At 36.2% G+C, this 16,824-nt stretch overlaps 1 non-coding gene across 1 annotated transcript; it reads right to left on the bottom strand.

Annotated features, from left to right (window-relative positions):
- Window positions 1-628: 628 nt before the first annotated feature.
- Window positions 629-730, bottom strand: LOC128057908 (U6 spliceosomal RNA). Its single transcript, XR_008200363.1, has one exon. It is a non-coding gene; the product is annotated as a U6 spliceosomal RNA (small nuclear RNA).
- Between the last annotated feature and the right edge of the window lie 16,094 nt (window positions 731-16,824).

Here is a 16,824-nt window from a genome sequence, read left to right as displayed (position 1 = left end):
ATAACATGTCAAACCTCACTTCTTGTAAATACAGAACTAAAAGATTTTGGTTCTTTAGCAAAAGAAGATTGAAATTGGGGAGGAGACAGTTCTAGCGAAAAGGCAAGAGACTCAGAAATAAATTCTGAATGTACCAGCATTTAAAACTGGAAGATATTTTCTCTATTAACAAATAATGCATTCTTAGAAATGACCCTGTGAGATTAAAAAAAAAAAGTCCTACCATGGCTTTCATTACAGATGGTTTATTTATTTTTCAGTATAGTCCATATATTAATCTATTATACTTGCTCAACTTTAAAACAAGAAAAAATCAAATAATAATATATTATATCTTGTCATTCTAATTATTTTTCAATTTTCTCTCACAAAGTTAAAGAGAATGGGGAACAATGATGCCATATAATGAAATCTCTACAAAATGAATGTGTCTTTTGTAAGCTTATTTTGCATATACATATACTTAGCTATTTTAAAAATTTTGCATATATATATACTTAGCTATCTTAACAAATTTTAATAAATTTTGTGATACAAATTCCATTCATTACATTGTGCAACAATCACCACTATCTATTCTTAAAATTTTTCATTACCTTAACAAAAACTCTGGAGTGAATAAACAATAAAAAATAGAGACGGCTTCACAAAATAACATGTTATTCTTGCACGGGTACCATGCTAAGATTCTTTTATAATTACAGTTTTTGTGTATATGCTTCTGAAGCAAACACTGGCATGTGTTTTTTTTTTTTTTCTTTTCCTCAAAATAATTCCCATTTAGAACTTCAGATAATCCACCAAATGGAATGATGGCATTCTGTTGAGTTACTACTAGGAACAATTTGGATTTTGTATTTAAGCCCTGCCTCTTGTCTCCTTGATGGTCACCTTCTGAATAGAGCTGTTTCTACAAAAATGCAGTACTGCAAAATGGCCTCTATGCAGGTCAGACAGCTCAAGTCCTTGCTCTGTAACAGTGATGACAAATTTAATGAACACAAATTAATATGTATTTAGTATCCGTTCAGTCGCTCAGTCATGTCCAACTCTTTGTGACCCCATGAATCACAGCACGCCAGGCCTCCCTGTCCATCACCAACTCCCGGAGTTCACTCAAACTCATGTCCATTGAGTCGGTAATGCCAACCAGCCATCTCATCCTCTGTCATCCTCTTCTCCTGCCCCCAATCCCTCCCAGCATCAAGGTCTTTTCCAATGAGTCAAATCTTCACATGAGGTGGCCAAAGTATTGAAGTTTCAGCTTCAGTATCAGTCCGTCCGTGAACACTCAGGACTAATCTCCTTTAAGATGAAACGGTTGGACCTCCTTGCAGTCCAAGGAACTTGCAAGAGTCTTCTCCAACACCAAAGTTGAAAAGCATCAATTCTTAGGTGATCAGCTTTCTTCACAGTCCAACTCTCACATCCATATGTGACCACTGGAAAAACCATAGCCTTGACTAGATGGACCTTTTTTGGCAAAGTAATATCTTTGCTTTTCAATATACTATCTAGGTTGGTCATAACTTTCCTTCCAAGGAGTAAGCGTCTTTTAATTTCATGGCTGCAGTCACAATCTGCAGTGATTTTGGAGCCCAAAAAAATAAAGTCTGACACTGTTTCCACTGTTTCCCCATCTATTTCCCATGAAGTGATGGGACCAGATGCCATGATCTTTGTTTTCTGAATGTTGAGCTTTAAGCAAACTTTTTCACTCTCCTCCTTTCATTTTCATCAAGAGGATTTTTAGCTCATCTTCACTTTCTACCATAAGGGTGGTGTCATCTGCATATCTGAGGTTATTGATATTTCTTCCGGCAACCTTGACTCCAGCTTGTACTTCCTCCAGCCCAGCGTTTCTCATGATGTGCTCTGCATAGAAGTTAAGTAAGCAGGGTGACAATATACAGCCTTGACCTTCTCCTTTTCCTATTTGGAACCAGTCTGTTGTTTCATGTCCAGTTCTAACTGATGCTTCCTACCTGCATACAGGTTTTACAAGGGGCAGGTCAGGTGTTCTGGTATTCCCATCTCTTTCAGAATTTTCCACAGTTTATTGTGATCCACACAGTCAAAGGCTTTGGCATAGTCAATAAAGCAGAAATCGATGTTTTTTTCTGGAACTCTCTTGCTTTTTTGATGATTCAGCGAATGTTGGCAATTTGATCTCTGGTTCTTCTGCCTTTTCTAAATCCAGCTTGACCATCTGGAAGTTCATGGTTCACGTACAGCCTAAGCCTGGCTTACAAAATTTGGAATATTACTTTATTAGCGTGGGAGATGAGTACAATTGTTCGGTAGTTTGAGAACTCTTTGGCATTGCCTTTCTTTGGAATTGGAATGGAAACTGACCTTTTCCAGTCCTGTGGCCACTGCTGAGTTTTCCAAATTTGCTGGCATATTGAGTGTAGCACTTTTACACCATCATCTTTCAGAATTTGAAATAGCTCCACTGGAATTCCATCACCCCACTAGCTTTGTTCGTAATGATGCTTCTAAGGCCCACATTCCAGGATGTCTGGCTTTAGGTGAGTGATCACACCGTCGTGATTATCTGGGTCATGAAGATCTTTTTCTGTACAGTTCTGTGTATTCTTGCCACCTCTTCTTAATATCTTCTGCTTCTGTTAGGTCCATACCATTTTTGTCCTTTATTTAGCTCATCTTTGCATGAAATATTCCTTTGGTATCTCTAATCTTTTTGAAGAGATCTCTAGTCCTTCCCATTCTGTTGTTTTCTTCTATTTCTTTGCATTGATCACTGAGGATCACTTTCTTATCTCTCCTTGCTTTCTTTGGAATTCTGCATTCAGATGCTTATATCTGTCCTTTTATCCTTTGTGTTTCACTTCTCTTCTTTTCACAGCTGTTCATAAGGCCTGCTCAGACAGCCATTTTGCTTTTTTGCATTTCTTTTCCCTGGGTATGGTCTTGATCCCTGTCTCCTGTACAATGTCATGAACCTCAGTCCATAGTTCATCAGACACTCTGTCTATCAGATATAGTCCCCTAAATCTATTTGTCACTTCCACTGTATAATCATAAGGGATTTGATTTAGGTCATACCTGAATGGTCTAGTGGTTTTCCCCACTTTCTTCAATTTAAGTCTGAATTTGGCAATAAGGAGTTCATGATCTGAGCCACAGTCAGCTCCCAGTCTTGTTTTTGCTGACTGTATAGAGCTTCTCCATCTTTGGCTGCAAAGAATATAATCAGTCTGATTTCAGTGTTGACCATCTTCTGATCTTCATGTGTAGAGTCTTCTCTTGTGTTGTTGAAAGAGGGTGTTTGCTATGACCAGTGTGTTCCCTTTGCAAAACTCTATTAGACTTTGCCCTGCTTCATTCTGTACTCCAAGACCAAATTTGCCTGTTACTCCAGGTGTTTCTTTTCTTCCTACTTTTGCATTCCAGTCCCTTATAATGTAAATGACATCTTTTTTGGGTGTAGTTCTAAAAGGTCTTGTAAGTCTTCATAGAACTGTTCAACTTCAGCTTCTTCATCTTTCCTTCAGCTTTCCTGGTTGGGGCATAGGCTTGGATTACCATGATATTGAATGGTTTGCCTTGGAAATGAACAGAGATCATTCTGTGATTTTTGAGATTGCACCCAAGTACTGCATTTAGGACTCTTTTGTTGACCATGTTGTATTAATTGGGTGAATTTTGTTATTTGAACCACAGAAAGAGAAAATCTTTAACATTGAACTATGAAAATACATTTTTTTTTAAAATTTCATGGCATTTTTTCCTTCACAAATTATTCTGTTTTCTTCCATTCTTTTTCATTACATTAGATAACCATAATTGTAATATACATACATATTTTGTGGCATACACATGTGCATGTGTGTGTGTATGTTAGTCACTCTATCATATCCAACACTTTGCAAAAATGTGAACTGTAGCCCACCAGGCTCCTCCATCCATGGGATTTTCCAGGCAAGAATACTGGAGTGGGATACCATTTCCTTCTCCAAGAGGTACTATTATAAAAATAAAAAACTCATTTATATCTATACATAGTATTGTTTTTCTGTTCCCAGATAATGCATCTTTTTAATATTTCTATATGTCTCATTTTGCATTTTCTCACTCAAGATTAGTTTCTTAAAGTTGATGTATGATGATTATGTTTGTGGAATGTATAGACATGAGATATAATTTATCTGCTTGTCAAGTGATGGGTATCTAAGTTGTTTTTACTGTTGAAAAATTTATATACACAATAACATATGTATGTATATAAAAAATACTGAAATATGCACACATATAAGTATGCTTATAATAAACATCTATCTATATATATATTGAAATATATAGTCAAAAATAAAAAAGCTTAAATTATATTTGAAGAAATTTATTTCAAAGCTAAACAGAAAGAAAAATATGGAAAATGTCAGTAATATGATTCATAGATTTGAAACCTATTAAGAAGCTCTAGAAGACTGAATGGGAAATATTGGGAGGAATAAAGATTAAAGAAATAATAGAAAAAAATGTTTAGATATGAAAACCACATATTTGTTTCTAAAAGTTATACTCAATAATCAACATGAAAAGCAAACTCTCTCAAAATCTCTCATTAAATTTTAAACGTTAACAATAAAGGGATCTTAAAAAGTTGTTGAATGGTATAAAATAAAGTCATTTACAAAAGAAAAGTGAATTTAAGTCAGACTTTCTGCTGGGAATGGCAGTTTCCTTGTTCATATACCTTGTTCATGTTTTGGCACCCAATGGGCCAGTTAATACTGGGCTTTGGGCTTGCAACACTTTCTTTTCAAGAGCTAAAAAACCCATGAAGCCTGTTCTGAGATTATCACTTTAGGAGGAAATATCTTAGGCTGTTTCAGGCTAAAAAGATGCCCTTTTTTTCTTTGCTTGTAGTATGCACTACATATGATCCCTGACCAACAGTTCTATCTGCATTTAACAAGGAGGGCTCATATAGACAAATCTCCCTGTGTTGTTCTGTTGTTCTCCAAGAGAAATCTGCTGGCCTTGAGGCTTCTATGTACACTCCTGAAGCTGATCTTACTCTGTCTCTTCTCTGTATCAATAAGCATCGGTCTATCCACTGCTTGACTGTGTTGAGTTCTTCTTAATGAATCTCATACCAAGGTGCAGTGGGCAAAAGTGTTTAGAGTCCTCTTCTGGGACCAGTGATCTGTGCACAATAATCTTCTCAACACTTTCCAGGAGCAAAATTGGGTGGTGGTAGAAAATGGGACAGTAATATCGAAGTTCCTACTTTTATTTTACTATGGTTTTAGGGAAAATGTATATATTAGTGAACTAAAGATGAAAAATTATAAGTGTAACACTTAGGAAATTTTAATAGTAGAGAAGAAAATATAAGACAAATACAGGATGGCATATATATATATATATATATATATATCTTAAAATGTGGAGAGTTATGAGATATGTTAAATGTTTATTGCTTTAAAAACATATGTTTGAATATAATATTCAATAAAACAATGTTATAACTCATCAGAAATACAACTAAAAGAACTAATTATTTATTTACTAGGTAAATAAAATGAGGCATCATTTAATGCCTCATTGTCTAAAGTCATTAGCATGTACTGGTGGCTCAGAGGTTAAAGCGTCTGCCTGTAATGAGGGAGACCTGGGTTCAATCCCTTGGTCAGGATGATCCCCTGGAAAAGGAAATGGCAACCCACTCTAGTATTCTTGCCTGAGAATCCCATGGACGGAGAAGCCTGGTGGGCTACAATCCATGGGGTCGCAAAGAGTCAGACACGACTGAGCGACTTAAATAAATTTAACTAACTTTGTCTAAAGTCATTAAGATTGTGCACCTAATTTGACTCATTCCAGTATATGCGGGGAGGGGGTTTCTCCACACCACTCAGAAAATCTTAGTCACCAGTTGAGTGTCCAAATATCCAACCTAATTTTGACACTATCTACCTGAAGATAGCATCAGATCCATCAGTTAAGGGCTCAGTCCTACAAGTCTGACCTTTACCTCCACTTTGGATACCAGGTGCAAGTCCAGGTTGTTACCTGTGCTTCTGTACCACCTGGCTATGGATTGGAGGTTACAATGACCTCCTCTTTGGGTTCCATGAACTTGTTTACAGAACTCAGAGAAATATTTTACTCAATTCAGAAATAACCACATGGAAGTTGACTTAGGGCAAAGTATGGGGAAAAGGCAAGGAGATTCCATACCTTTTCTGAATGCACCACTCTCTCCAAGTGTCCTTGGGTTCACCAACCTGGAAGCTCTCCAAATCCCATCCTTTTTAGTTTTTATGGAAACTCAATTGCATAGTCATGATTGATTGATTAAATCAATGGTTACTGAGGATTAATCCAATTCCCAGCCCCTCTCCCCTCCCAGAAGCTCATGGGGTGCAAATGAAAGCGCCAATCCATTGCCATGACTGGGTCCCTGGGTGATGGGCAACTATCCTTAGGTGGGGCCCAAAGTTCACTTCATGACAAAGGACAACATTATATCTTTAATCATTTAGGAAATCCCAAAGGCTTTAGTCTCTCTGTGCCAGAAACACAGATGAAAACCCCATGTCTATATCTACATCTGTATCTACATCTGTACCTATCTATCTATATATTTATTTATGAATCACAATAATGCACTTGTTAAATCAAAAGTTAGGTACACATATTTTACAGAACTCAGTTGTTAATAGGTATAAATATTTTACAGAGTTATTGAGATAAGTATGAGGAAATAAGTGAAAAGAGTTAAAAGAGGTAGATTCTAATGAATCACTCTGTGTTTGGGAACCAAAAAAGACCTGATTATTGACTTTTCATTGTAATTTCTTTTGTCATTTTTATGTCACATCATAAGCATATTGTACTTGGAGAAACATGTAATTAACATAAAACTAAGGAGGAAAAATGTATACCTATTGACCTGAAATCCAGGCAAATTATGTGAAGCTTCTATGGACAGAGGAGCCTGGAGGGCTACAGTTCTTGGGGTCGCAGAGTCGGACACGACTCACAGAAAAAGTATTAGGTCTATCAATTTAACAGCAGTCAAGAATACTACCAAATCACCATGAACCTCACTATTTAAATTTCATCACTTTTAATTTCTCAACATTTCTGTTTTTAAATTTTGTTCTTTCAAGTGCTATAGCAACTTATACTGGGGTCAAACTTAAAGTAAAGCTACTTAAACTATATGGAAATTATTTTCTACAAGAGCCCACTCTTTACATACCTTTATTTAGCTTTGCTCTAATTTCATTCTTTTGAACATAGTTGACCAGTTTTCCCAGCACCACTTGTTGAAGAGACTGTCTTTTCTCCATTGTAAATTTTCCCCTCTTTGTCAGAGACAAGGTGTCCATAAGTGTGTACATTTCTCTCTGGTCTTTCTATCTTGTTCCATTTGTCTATATTTCTGTCTTTGTGCCAGTACCATACTATCTTGATGACAATAGCTTTGCAGTTTAAATACATATTAAGTGTTTATATGGTGATAAGCTCAAAGATTACTAAAATGAGTTTTGTTTTGAAAAAGTGTAGTATATTTTTCATACTAAAAGTTTCTTAATATTCAATATCCATTTAAGCTACTTGCTTTAAAATAATACACTTTACTTAGTAATAAATTTAAAACCATTCTTCATATGTCTATTTAATCATGTTATTTCATATCATGAAATTTTGCTGATTTTCATATGGTACACAATATGTCCTCTGAATGAGGTTTATGTCTAGAAGTGGAAAATATATACTGTAATAATGAAACATGTAATATTCAGTATCTTCTTTGGTAAACATGACCCAAACATTAAATCTTGAATTGCAACATTCTAAAATGCTTCCTATTTATTTACTACTTCACTATCATTTTATTCTGATTTCTTTATAACTTTCCTTAAGGTTGACTCTTCCCAAATTCCTACATCTACCCCCACCTTAGCATTATGTGAATACATTCATTTATTTTTCTTATCAGGCCCTTGCTTTTCAGTCTCCTCCTCTGCCTATACTCATCCCCCAGGAAACCACTTTTCCTTAAAATCCGTCACAAGTATCAGCTATTTTCAAGTGATGAGCTGCAACACCTCCCAATCCCCAATTTTCAGACTTTCTTACATAACTCAGATTCACCCTCAACAACATTAAACTCCTCTCCACTCCATTTTAGCAATATAGTCGCCAAAACACTTGCAAAGACCTTAACCTGCTCCATTTGTGAAATTTGAATTGTGGATTTGTACTTTCTGACTAATCCATCATTTCAGGGGCATCACTCTGTTTCATAATATACTAGAAATTGAATGGGTTTTGAAGTTTATATATGAGTTTTACACTTACTATGTGAGTTTCTGAATAAAATGTATACTCTTAAGCCTCACTTTCCTCTTATTTGAAAATAAAACAATAAATGGTATTTATCCCACAAAAGTTTTTTCAGATGTGTGTTTAAATATATCTTGAACTATACTATGTTCATTTTCATTATTGCAGAAAGCAGTTGATTAGATGTTTCTGTACTTTGAAAAAAGAAGAGTCAAAAATATAGAAATATTACTTTTGACTCTACACACAAGGTATATTTTTATATTACATTATATTTATGTCCTTCATTACTATTCAGAGAAAGAGTATTCTTTCATTTCATGACTATCTCATTTTTTTGTTTCTTTTTGCTTATAAGTAACTAGTATCAAGACAATCAACACTTTCAATTCCCTCACCCGTTTGTGATATAAGATGAATAGAGTTAACAGGCAATTAAAATCAAGGAGGGCATGAATGGAAGATGTCCAATCCTTGTGACATAGATAATTATTGACATCTGTGACCCTACAGAGATAATCATGTTTTGACATTTTATTACATCTGCTTTTTTGTTGTTGTTGTTGTTAAGTAGATGTTTTCAATACAAAAAAAAAAAATAACTGATAGTTATTTCTGGGGCTAATTCTATAATTATTAAAATTATTGTTTGAAGAAAGAAGTTAATAAACTATACATATAACAACTGAGGAATTTCTCACCAACATGACTGTAACTTATTTTGTCATTTTGTCATGGTTTTCAGAAGAGAATGGGAACACAGAAAATAAATTAGTAGCTTTATATTTTCGGGGGTTGTCAAGCAACTTCATTACAAGATGATGATAAGAAATTATACATGATTAACATGATAAATTAAGTGTGAAATTTGGTAATAAATTTTCATTGCATCAAGTTATTTTTTAATTTTTAATTGAAGGAAAATTGAGAACTGGACAAGGAAAAACTGACTAGGATAAAATTGGGAAAAGAGTACTTCAAGGCTGTATATTGTCACCCTGCTTCTTTAACTTATATGCAGAGTATATCATGTGAAATGCTGGGCTAGATGAAGCTCAAACTGTAATCAGGATTTCCAGGAGAAATATTATAACCTCAGATATGCAGATGATACCACCTTAAAGGCAGAAAGTGAAGAAGAACTAAAAAGCCTTTTGATGATAGTGGAAGAGGAGAGTGAAAAAGCTGCCTTAAAACTCAGCATTCAAAAAATTAAGATAATGGCATCCAGTCCCATCACTTCATGGCAAATAGTTGGGGAAACAATGGAAACAGATGACAGACTTTATTTTCTTGCACTCCAGAATCCCTGAGGACAGTGACTGCAGCCAAGAAATTAATAGATGCTGGCTCCTTGGAAGAAAGGCTGTGACAAACTTAGATTGTGTACAAAAAAAAGCAGAGATATCACTTTGCCAGCAAAGGTCTGTATAGTCAAAGGTATGGTTTTTCCAGTAGTCATGTAAGGATGGGAGAATTGGACCATAAAGAAGGCTGAGCACTGAAGAACTGATGTCTTTGAACTGTGGTGTTGGAGAAGACTCTTGAGATTCCCTTGGACTTCAAAGAGATCAATCCTGCCAATGAAGGAAATCAGCTCTCAATATTCATTGAAAGGACCAATGCTGAGGCTCCAATAATTTGTGCACCTGATGTGAATGGCCAGCTCATTGGAAAAGCCCTTAATGCTGGGCAAGATTGAAGGCAGGAAGAGAAAGGGAAGACAGAGGCTGAGATGGTTGCATTGGATTATCAACTCAATGGAGATGAATTTGAGCAAACTCTGGGAGATAGTGAAGGATAGGCTGGTGTGCAACAGTCCATGGGGTCGCAAAGAGTTGGATACGTCTGAGTTACTGAAAAGCAATTGCTTTACAATTTTGTGTTCATTTCTTGCATATACCAACATGAATCATCCATAGGTATACATATATCCCCTCTCTCTTGAACCTCCCTCCCACCTCCCACCCCATCTTATCCCTCTAATTTGTCACAGAGCCTCTGTTTGAGTTCCCTGAATCATACAGCAAATTCTTACTGCATATCTTGTTTACATATGGTAGTAAATATGTTTCCATGCCACTCCCTCCATTTGTCCCACCCTCTCCTTCCCTTTTGCCCTGTGTCCACAAGTCTGTTCTCTGTATCTGTATCCCTACTGCTTCCCTGCAAATAGGTTCATCAGTATCATCTTTCTGTATTCCATATATATGCATTTATTTGTGACATTTGTTTTTCTCTTTCTGACTTTCTTCACTCTGTATAATAGCTTCTAAGTTCATCTGCCTCATTAGAACTGACTCAAAAGCATTCCTTTTAATGTCTGAGCATTATCCCATTATACGTATATGTAGCACAACTTCTGTATCCATTCATCTGTCGATGGACATTTAGGTTGCTTCCATGTCCTAGCTATTTTAAATTTTTAAATAGTGCTGCAATGGACATTGTGCTACATGTTGTTTTTCTTTTTTTAATTATGATTTCCTCAGTGCATCTGCCCAGTAGTGAGACTGTTGGATCATATGGTAGTTTTATTCCTAGTTTTTCTTTAAGAAATCTCCATACTGTCTTCCACAGTGGCTGCATCAATTTACATTCCCACCAACAGTGCAAGGGTGTTCCCTTTTCTCCATGCTCTCTCCAGCATTTATTGATTGTATATTTTTTGAAGATGGTCATTCTGATTGGTGTGAGGTACTGTCTCTTTGTAGCTTTGATTTGCACTTCTCTATTAAGAGATGTTGAACATTTTTCATGTGTTTATTTAGCCATCTGTATATCTTTGGAGAAAAGTCTGTTTAGGTCTTCTGCCAACTTTTTGATTGGGTTGCTTGTTTTTCTAGTATTGAGTTATATGAGCCACTTGCATATTTTAATAATGTAATTAATGCCAACCTCAATCCATAGAGTAGTCTAAAATACTATTTTTTTTTGCTTAATTTTAGCAATTATTTTTACTTCATTTAAAATATGAGCTCATCCTCAAGGATGTTGGTTGGACTTTACAATATAGCTTTAAACAAACAAACAGATGATTTTTGGTGCTTTATCTGGAAATTTGTCTCTAAATGTGTCTTCCACTTCTACAACACACAATTTTCCAATATGTTCATCAGCTAGTAAAGCTGAATATAGAAAGACAACAGATTTTCATTTTCTATTGTCACATTTGATTTAAGTCTTAACTGAAACTCTGACATACACATCAATAATTATTTGTTTCTATTTAAAAGTAAGCAGACTTCAAAAGACTTTTTTCTTCTCTCTTTTGATTAAAAGGATTCAGTATTTTCTCATGCAATTTTTGTGTGCCACCAATGTAGCACCTTTTTTTTTTTTTTGGCAAGGAGTAGGTAATACTACTTGGGATAGGTAAAACAAAAGATTGGTAAAAGGGTCTAAAAAGAAAAACATGAATATTTGCAAAGACATCCAAAATAATTTAGAATCCTTGCCTTGCTTTAATAGTTCAGGCAAACCAAGCTGAAATCAGAAAAAATAAAAAGATTGGGGAAACAGGGATGGTTGCTACAACCCCAGGTGTGTCTAAAATATACATACATTGGATGTTATAAGCCTTTATAAGTCTTAATTATTTTTTAATATTTACTTATGATTATCCTGTTTCATACAATTTAAAATTGTTGAAAATTGATCATATGAGGCTTTCTAGAATTATTTTATTTGAAATTATGTACGATTGCTATAGTAATATTATGTATTTGACTAGCAATTGGGTAATGATTAGGTTACATTACTAGTACATTAAGATTTATTTTACAGCAATTTTGAGGAAAATAAATAAAGGTCAGTCATCATTGATAGGGTACTTCCCTGGTGGCTCAGACGGTAAAGCATCTGCCTACAATGAGGGAGACCCGGGTTTGATCCCTGGGTCGGGAAGATCACTGGAGAAGGAAATGGCAACCCACTCCAGTATTCTTGCCTGGAAAATCCCATGGACGGAAGAGCCTGATAGGCTACAGTCCATGGGGTTGCAAAGAGTCAGACATGACTGAGCAACTTCACTTTCTTTACTTAATCATCACTGATGAAGGAAACTTTATGCAACATCAATCTCAGCCTACCTGAAACTCTCCAGAATGAATGAATAGGTTGATGGCTAAGTGAAACATTAAGCAAGGCAGATTCACATTAGTAAAGATGCCCTTCTTCTCAGAACACAAGAATCTTGACCTGGTGAAGTGAAAGTCGCTCAGTCATGTTCGGCTCTTTGCGACCTCAGGGACTCTGCAGTCCACGGAATTCTCTAGGTCAGAATACTGGAATTGGTAGTCTTTCCCTTCTCCAGGGGATCTTCCCAACCCAGGGATCGAACCCAGGTCTCCTGCACTGCAGGTGATTCTTTACCGACTGAACCACAAGGGAAGCGCAAGGACCCTCACAAAAACCCACATTGGAAAGCAATATTTCCACTGAAATAGAAGGAAGAAAAAAAATAATCTTAATGTAGCACTTTTATACAATTTAACTGGTTCATTAAATATTTTCAGTTTATACCAACATTTTGTTCTTTTCTTCATTTTTTTTTAATAGACATACAGTCAGAGAATGTTGTTTCTAGAGATGCTTATTATATCACCCCCTAGGACTGAGCAACTTCACTTTCACTTTCACTTTCATGCATTAGAGAAGGAAATGGCAACCCACTCCAATGTTCTTACCTGGAGAATTCCAGGGACAGGGGAGCCTGGTGGGCTGCCGTCTATGGGGTCGCACAGAGTCAGACACGACTGAAGTGACTTAGCAGCAGCAGTTTTACTCTAGGTGGCGCAAACGGTAAAGAACCTGCCTGCCAATGCAAGAGACCCAGGTTGGATCCCTGAATCAGGAAGATCTCCTGTAGTAGGAACTCACTAGTATTCCTGCCTGGGAAATTCTGTGGACAGAGGAGCCTGTTGGGCTACAGTCCATGGCCTCACAAAGAGTCAGATAAGACAGAGTGGTGGACCACACACACACACTTAAGCCAATGGACCAATTTTATTCTAGATTAATAAATATGTCATCTTTCATTATATCTAACTTATTATCACATGTTTGTGCTAGTAGCAGCATCAAAATGATTAATCTATAGTTATTAGGATTGGGGTAAGTAGTGGTCTTTTCTGCTTTAAAAAAATTCTTGAAGCTCTAATCATTTTTCAATATGTTTCTGTAGAGGAAATTTGATAAATTAGTTCTTTGTGTAATATACACAGTGCTTGCTTAATTTATAGTCACTTCATTTTAATAGAGACCGTTTAGGTTCCTAAGTCTATGTTAGGCTATGAAACCCTTACTGTTAGCTTGGCTCAGTGTCCATAGAAACAAATCCCAGATTTCACAATAGCAATAGGATTTAAATAGTACTCTTGCTACAGTGTGTCACTTTGGACTAAGTAATATCCTGTAACATAAGAGGGGAAAAAAAAAAAAAAAAAAACACTGAAGTACAAGACCACTCAAATCCGTGTTTAAAAGGACAAAATTCAATTTATGCTGAAAATATATAACAGTAACTCATTTCCAAATGACATAAAGAAAGCAGCAGGCTTCAGATAAGTTTATTGCTATTTGTGTGAACTGTCAGGAAAAAAGAGAATTATCCAGTTGAGCATACTGAGAGACTTATTATCACATACAAATTACAAAATTCAATACAGAAAAGCAATCAGGATCATATAACCACCAAAAAACAGCTGAAAGGAAGGGAAATGTTTGTCTTCTATCCAGACTAGTTGAATTTTAGGGGATTTGTATCAAATGCTCTTCATCATTACACTCATGCGAATGCATTCACATATACAATCAATTGCCAATGATGTAAGTTTAAATATGTTAAATTATGGCAGATTAAAACTGTCATACTTTAATTTCTCTGATCAAAATCTTTAAGGATTTCCTTTATTTGTTAGGTTAAAAAGAGATAGACAAAACAAACAAAAAAATTATGTCATTAGAGGACTTCAAGTTTCAGACTCTACTTTTTTTTCCCTAATATTTCAAAATTAATGATCACTCAACGTGTATGAATCAGTTTTTTTTTTTTTTTTTAGCCATACCACACAGTACATGGGGTTTTAATCTCTGACCAAGGATGAATTTCAGACCTCTTGCATTGGGAAGCAGAGTGTTAACCACTGAACCATTCAGGAAGTACCTGAATTAATAACTTTCTTGAAAGCCTATGTAAAGTCAGCTTTAGAATTCAAATACAGTTAATATTAATTGAGGGCCAACCATGTCCTAGGGTAGGCATTATAAACATCACTGTTCTCATAACAAGTCTACAAAATCAGAATGTTTCAACCACTGAAATCCTAGAAGAAAGGAAAATAAACTAGTCCTTGCATCTCCTAAGTTATTTTTTCTTTGCCTTAAGTTCCTTTGCCTTTTGCTTTCAACCACAATTAATTTTCAGATTATTACACTACTCACAGGAAATCTAACAGGGCTTCCCAGGTGGTGCTAGCATTAAAGAACCCACCGGCCAATGCAGGAGATGTAAGAGACACAGGTTTAATCCCTGGGTCAGGAAGATCCCTTGGAAAAGGTCATGGCCACACATTCCAGTATTCTTGCCTGGAGAATCCCATGGACAGAGGAGCCTTACAGGCTACAGTATACAGTGTTGCAAAGAGTGGGACATGACTGAAGCAACTAAGCACAAACACAAGAAATCTAATAAAATCTATTCTCATAAAAAAAAAAAAAACTGGAAAAAATATCATTAACTAGGACAGCATTCTACTCTCTAACATCTACCTCTTCTTCATTGACTATGCTAAAGCTTTGACTGCATGCATCACAAAAAGCTATGGAAAATTCTCCTTATCTGCTTCCTGAGAAATCTGTGTTCAGGTCAAGAAGCAAGAGTTAGAACCAGATATGAAACAATGGACTGGTTCCAAATTGGGAAAGGTTTATGTCAAGGTTGTCAACCTCTTTATTTAACTTATATGCAGAGTACCTCATGCAAAATGCCAGACTGGATGAAGCACAAGCTGGAATTAAGATTGAAGGGAGAAAAATCGATAACCTCAGACATGCAGATGACACCACCCTACAGAAAGCAAAAAAGAACTGAAGAGCCTTGTGATGAAAGTAGAAGAGGAGAGTGAGAAAAGCCGGCTAAAAACTCAATGTTAAAAAAACTAAGATCATGGCATCTGCTTCCATCACTTCATACAAATAGATGGGGAAACAATGGAAAAAATCAGAGACTTTATATTTTGGGGCTCCAAAATCACTGCAGATGGTGACTGCAGCCATGTAATTAAAAGATGCTTGCTCCTTGGAAGTAAATCTGTAACAAACCTTGACACCATATTAAAAAGCAGAGACATTACTTTGCCAACAAATGTCCATCTAGTCAAAGCTACGGTTTTTCCAGTAGTCATGTACTGATGTGAGAGTTGGACTATAAAGAAAGCTGAGCCCCAAAGAATTGATGCTTTGAACTGTTGGAGAATGCTTGAGAGTCCCTTGGACTTTTCTTAAAGGAAATCAGTCCTGAATATTCATTGGAAGGACTGATGATGAAGCTGAAAGTCCAATATTTTGGCCTCCTGATGCAAAGGATTGACTCATTAGAGAAGACCCTGATGCTGGGAAAGATTGAGGGCAAGAGGAGAAGGGAACGACAGAGGATGAGATGGTTGGATGGCATCACCGACTCAATGGGCATGAGTTTGAGCAAACTCCAGGAGTCTGAGATGGACAACGAATCCTGGCATTCTGCAGTCCATGGAGTTGAAAAGTGTAGGACATAACTGAGAGGCTGAACTGAACAATTCTTTAAAGACAAAGATTTTATGTAAAATGGTTTTGATTTTATAGAAACTATGAGTATTACAGGATATTTGCTATTTTGTGATCGATCGATCTGTGGATTGCTCCATATGTTTTATAAACTACTTGACTCAGTGTTATCACTTTATGCAATTAGTAGAAAAAAGTGTCATCTGCATCTAAGGCAAAATTCATGTTTTTTTTTCCCATTCTCTCAGATAAAATAAAATTTCAGCCTTAATGAGTAACTATATGAAATGCTAATTTATGTATAAATATAAGCAATCTAATAACAATCTGAAGCAACTACTTAAAGAATATCAGATAAAATGTTGTTTTTGTTCAGTTGCCCAGTTCAGTTCAGTTGCTCAAATGTGTCCAACTTTTTGCCACCCCATGAATCACAGCACGCCAGGCCTCCCTGTCCATCACCAACTCCCAGAGTTTACTCAAACTCATGTCCATTGAGTTGGTGATGCCATCTAGCTATCTCATCCTCTGTCATCCCCTTCTCCTCTTATCCCCAATCCCTCCCAGAATCAGGATCTTTTCCAATGAGTCAACTCTTCACACGAGGTGGCCAAAGTATTGGAGTTCTATTCAGTTGCCCAGTAATGTCCAGTTCTTTGTGACCCCATGGACTGCAGCACACCAGGCCTCCCTGTCCCTCACCATCTCCTGAAGTTGCCCAAGCTCATG

The sequence above is a fragment of the Budorcas taxicolor genome, chromosome 12 (genome assembly GCF_023091745.1).
Source record: "Budorcas taxicolor isolate Tak-1 chromosome 12, Takin1.1, whole genome shotgun sequence".
Classification (NCBI taxonomy): Eukaryota; Metazoa; Chordata; class Mammalia; order Artiodactyla; family Bovidae; genus Budorcas; species Budorcas taxicolor.
Note: the sequence above shows the minus strand (reverse complement) of the source record. Positions and strands in the feature narration are given on the sequence as shown.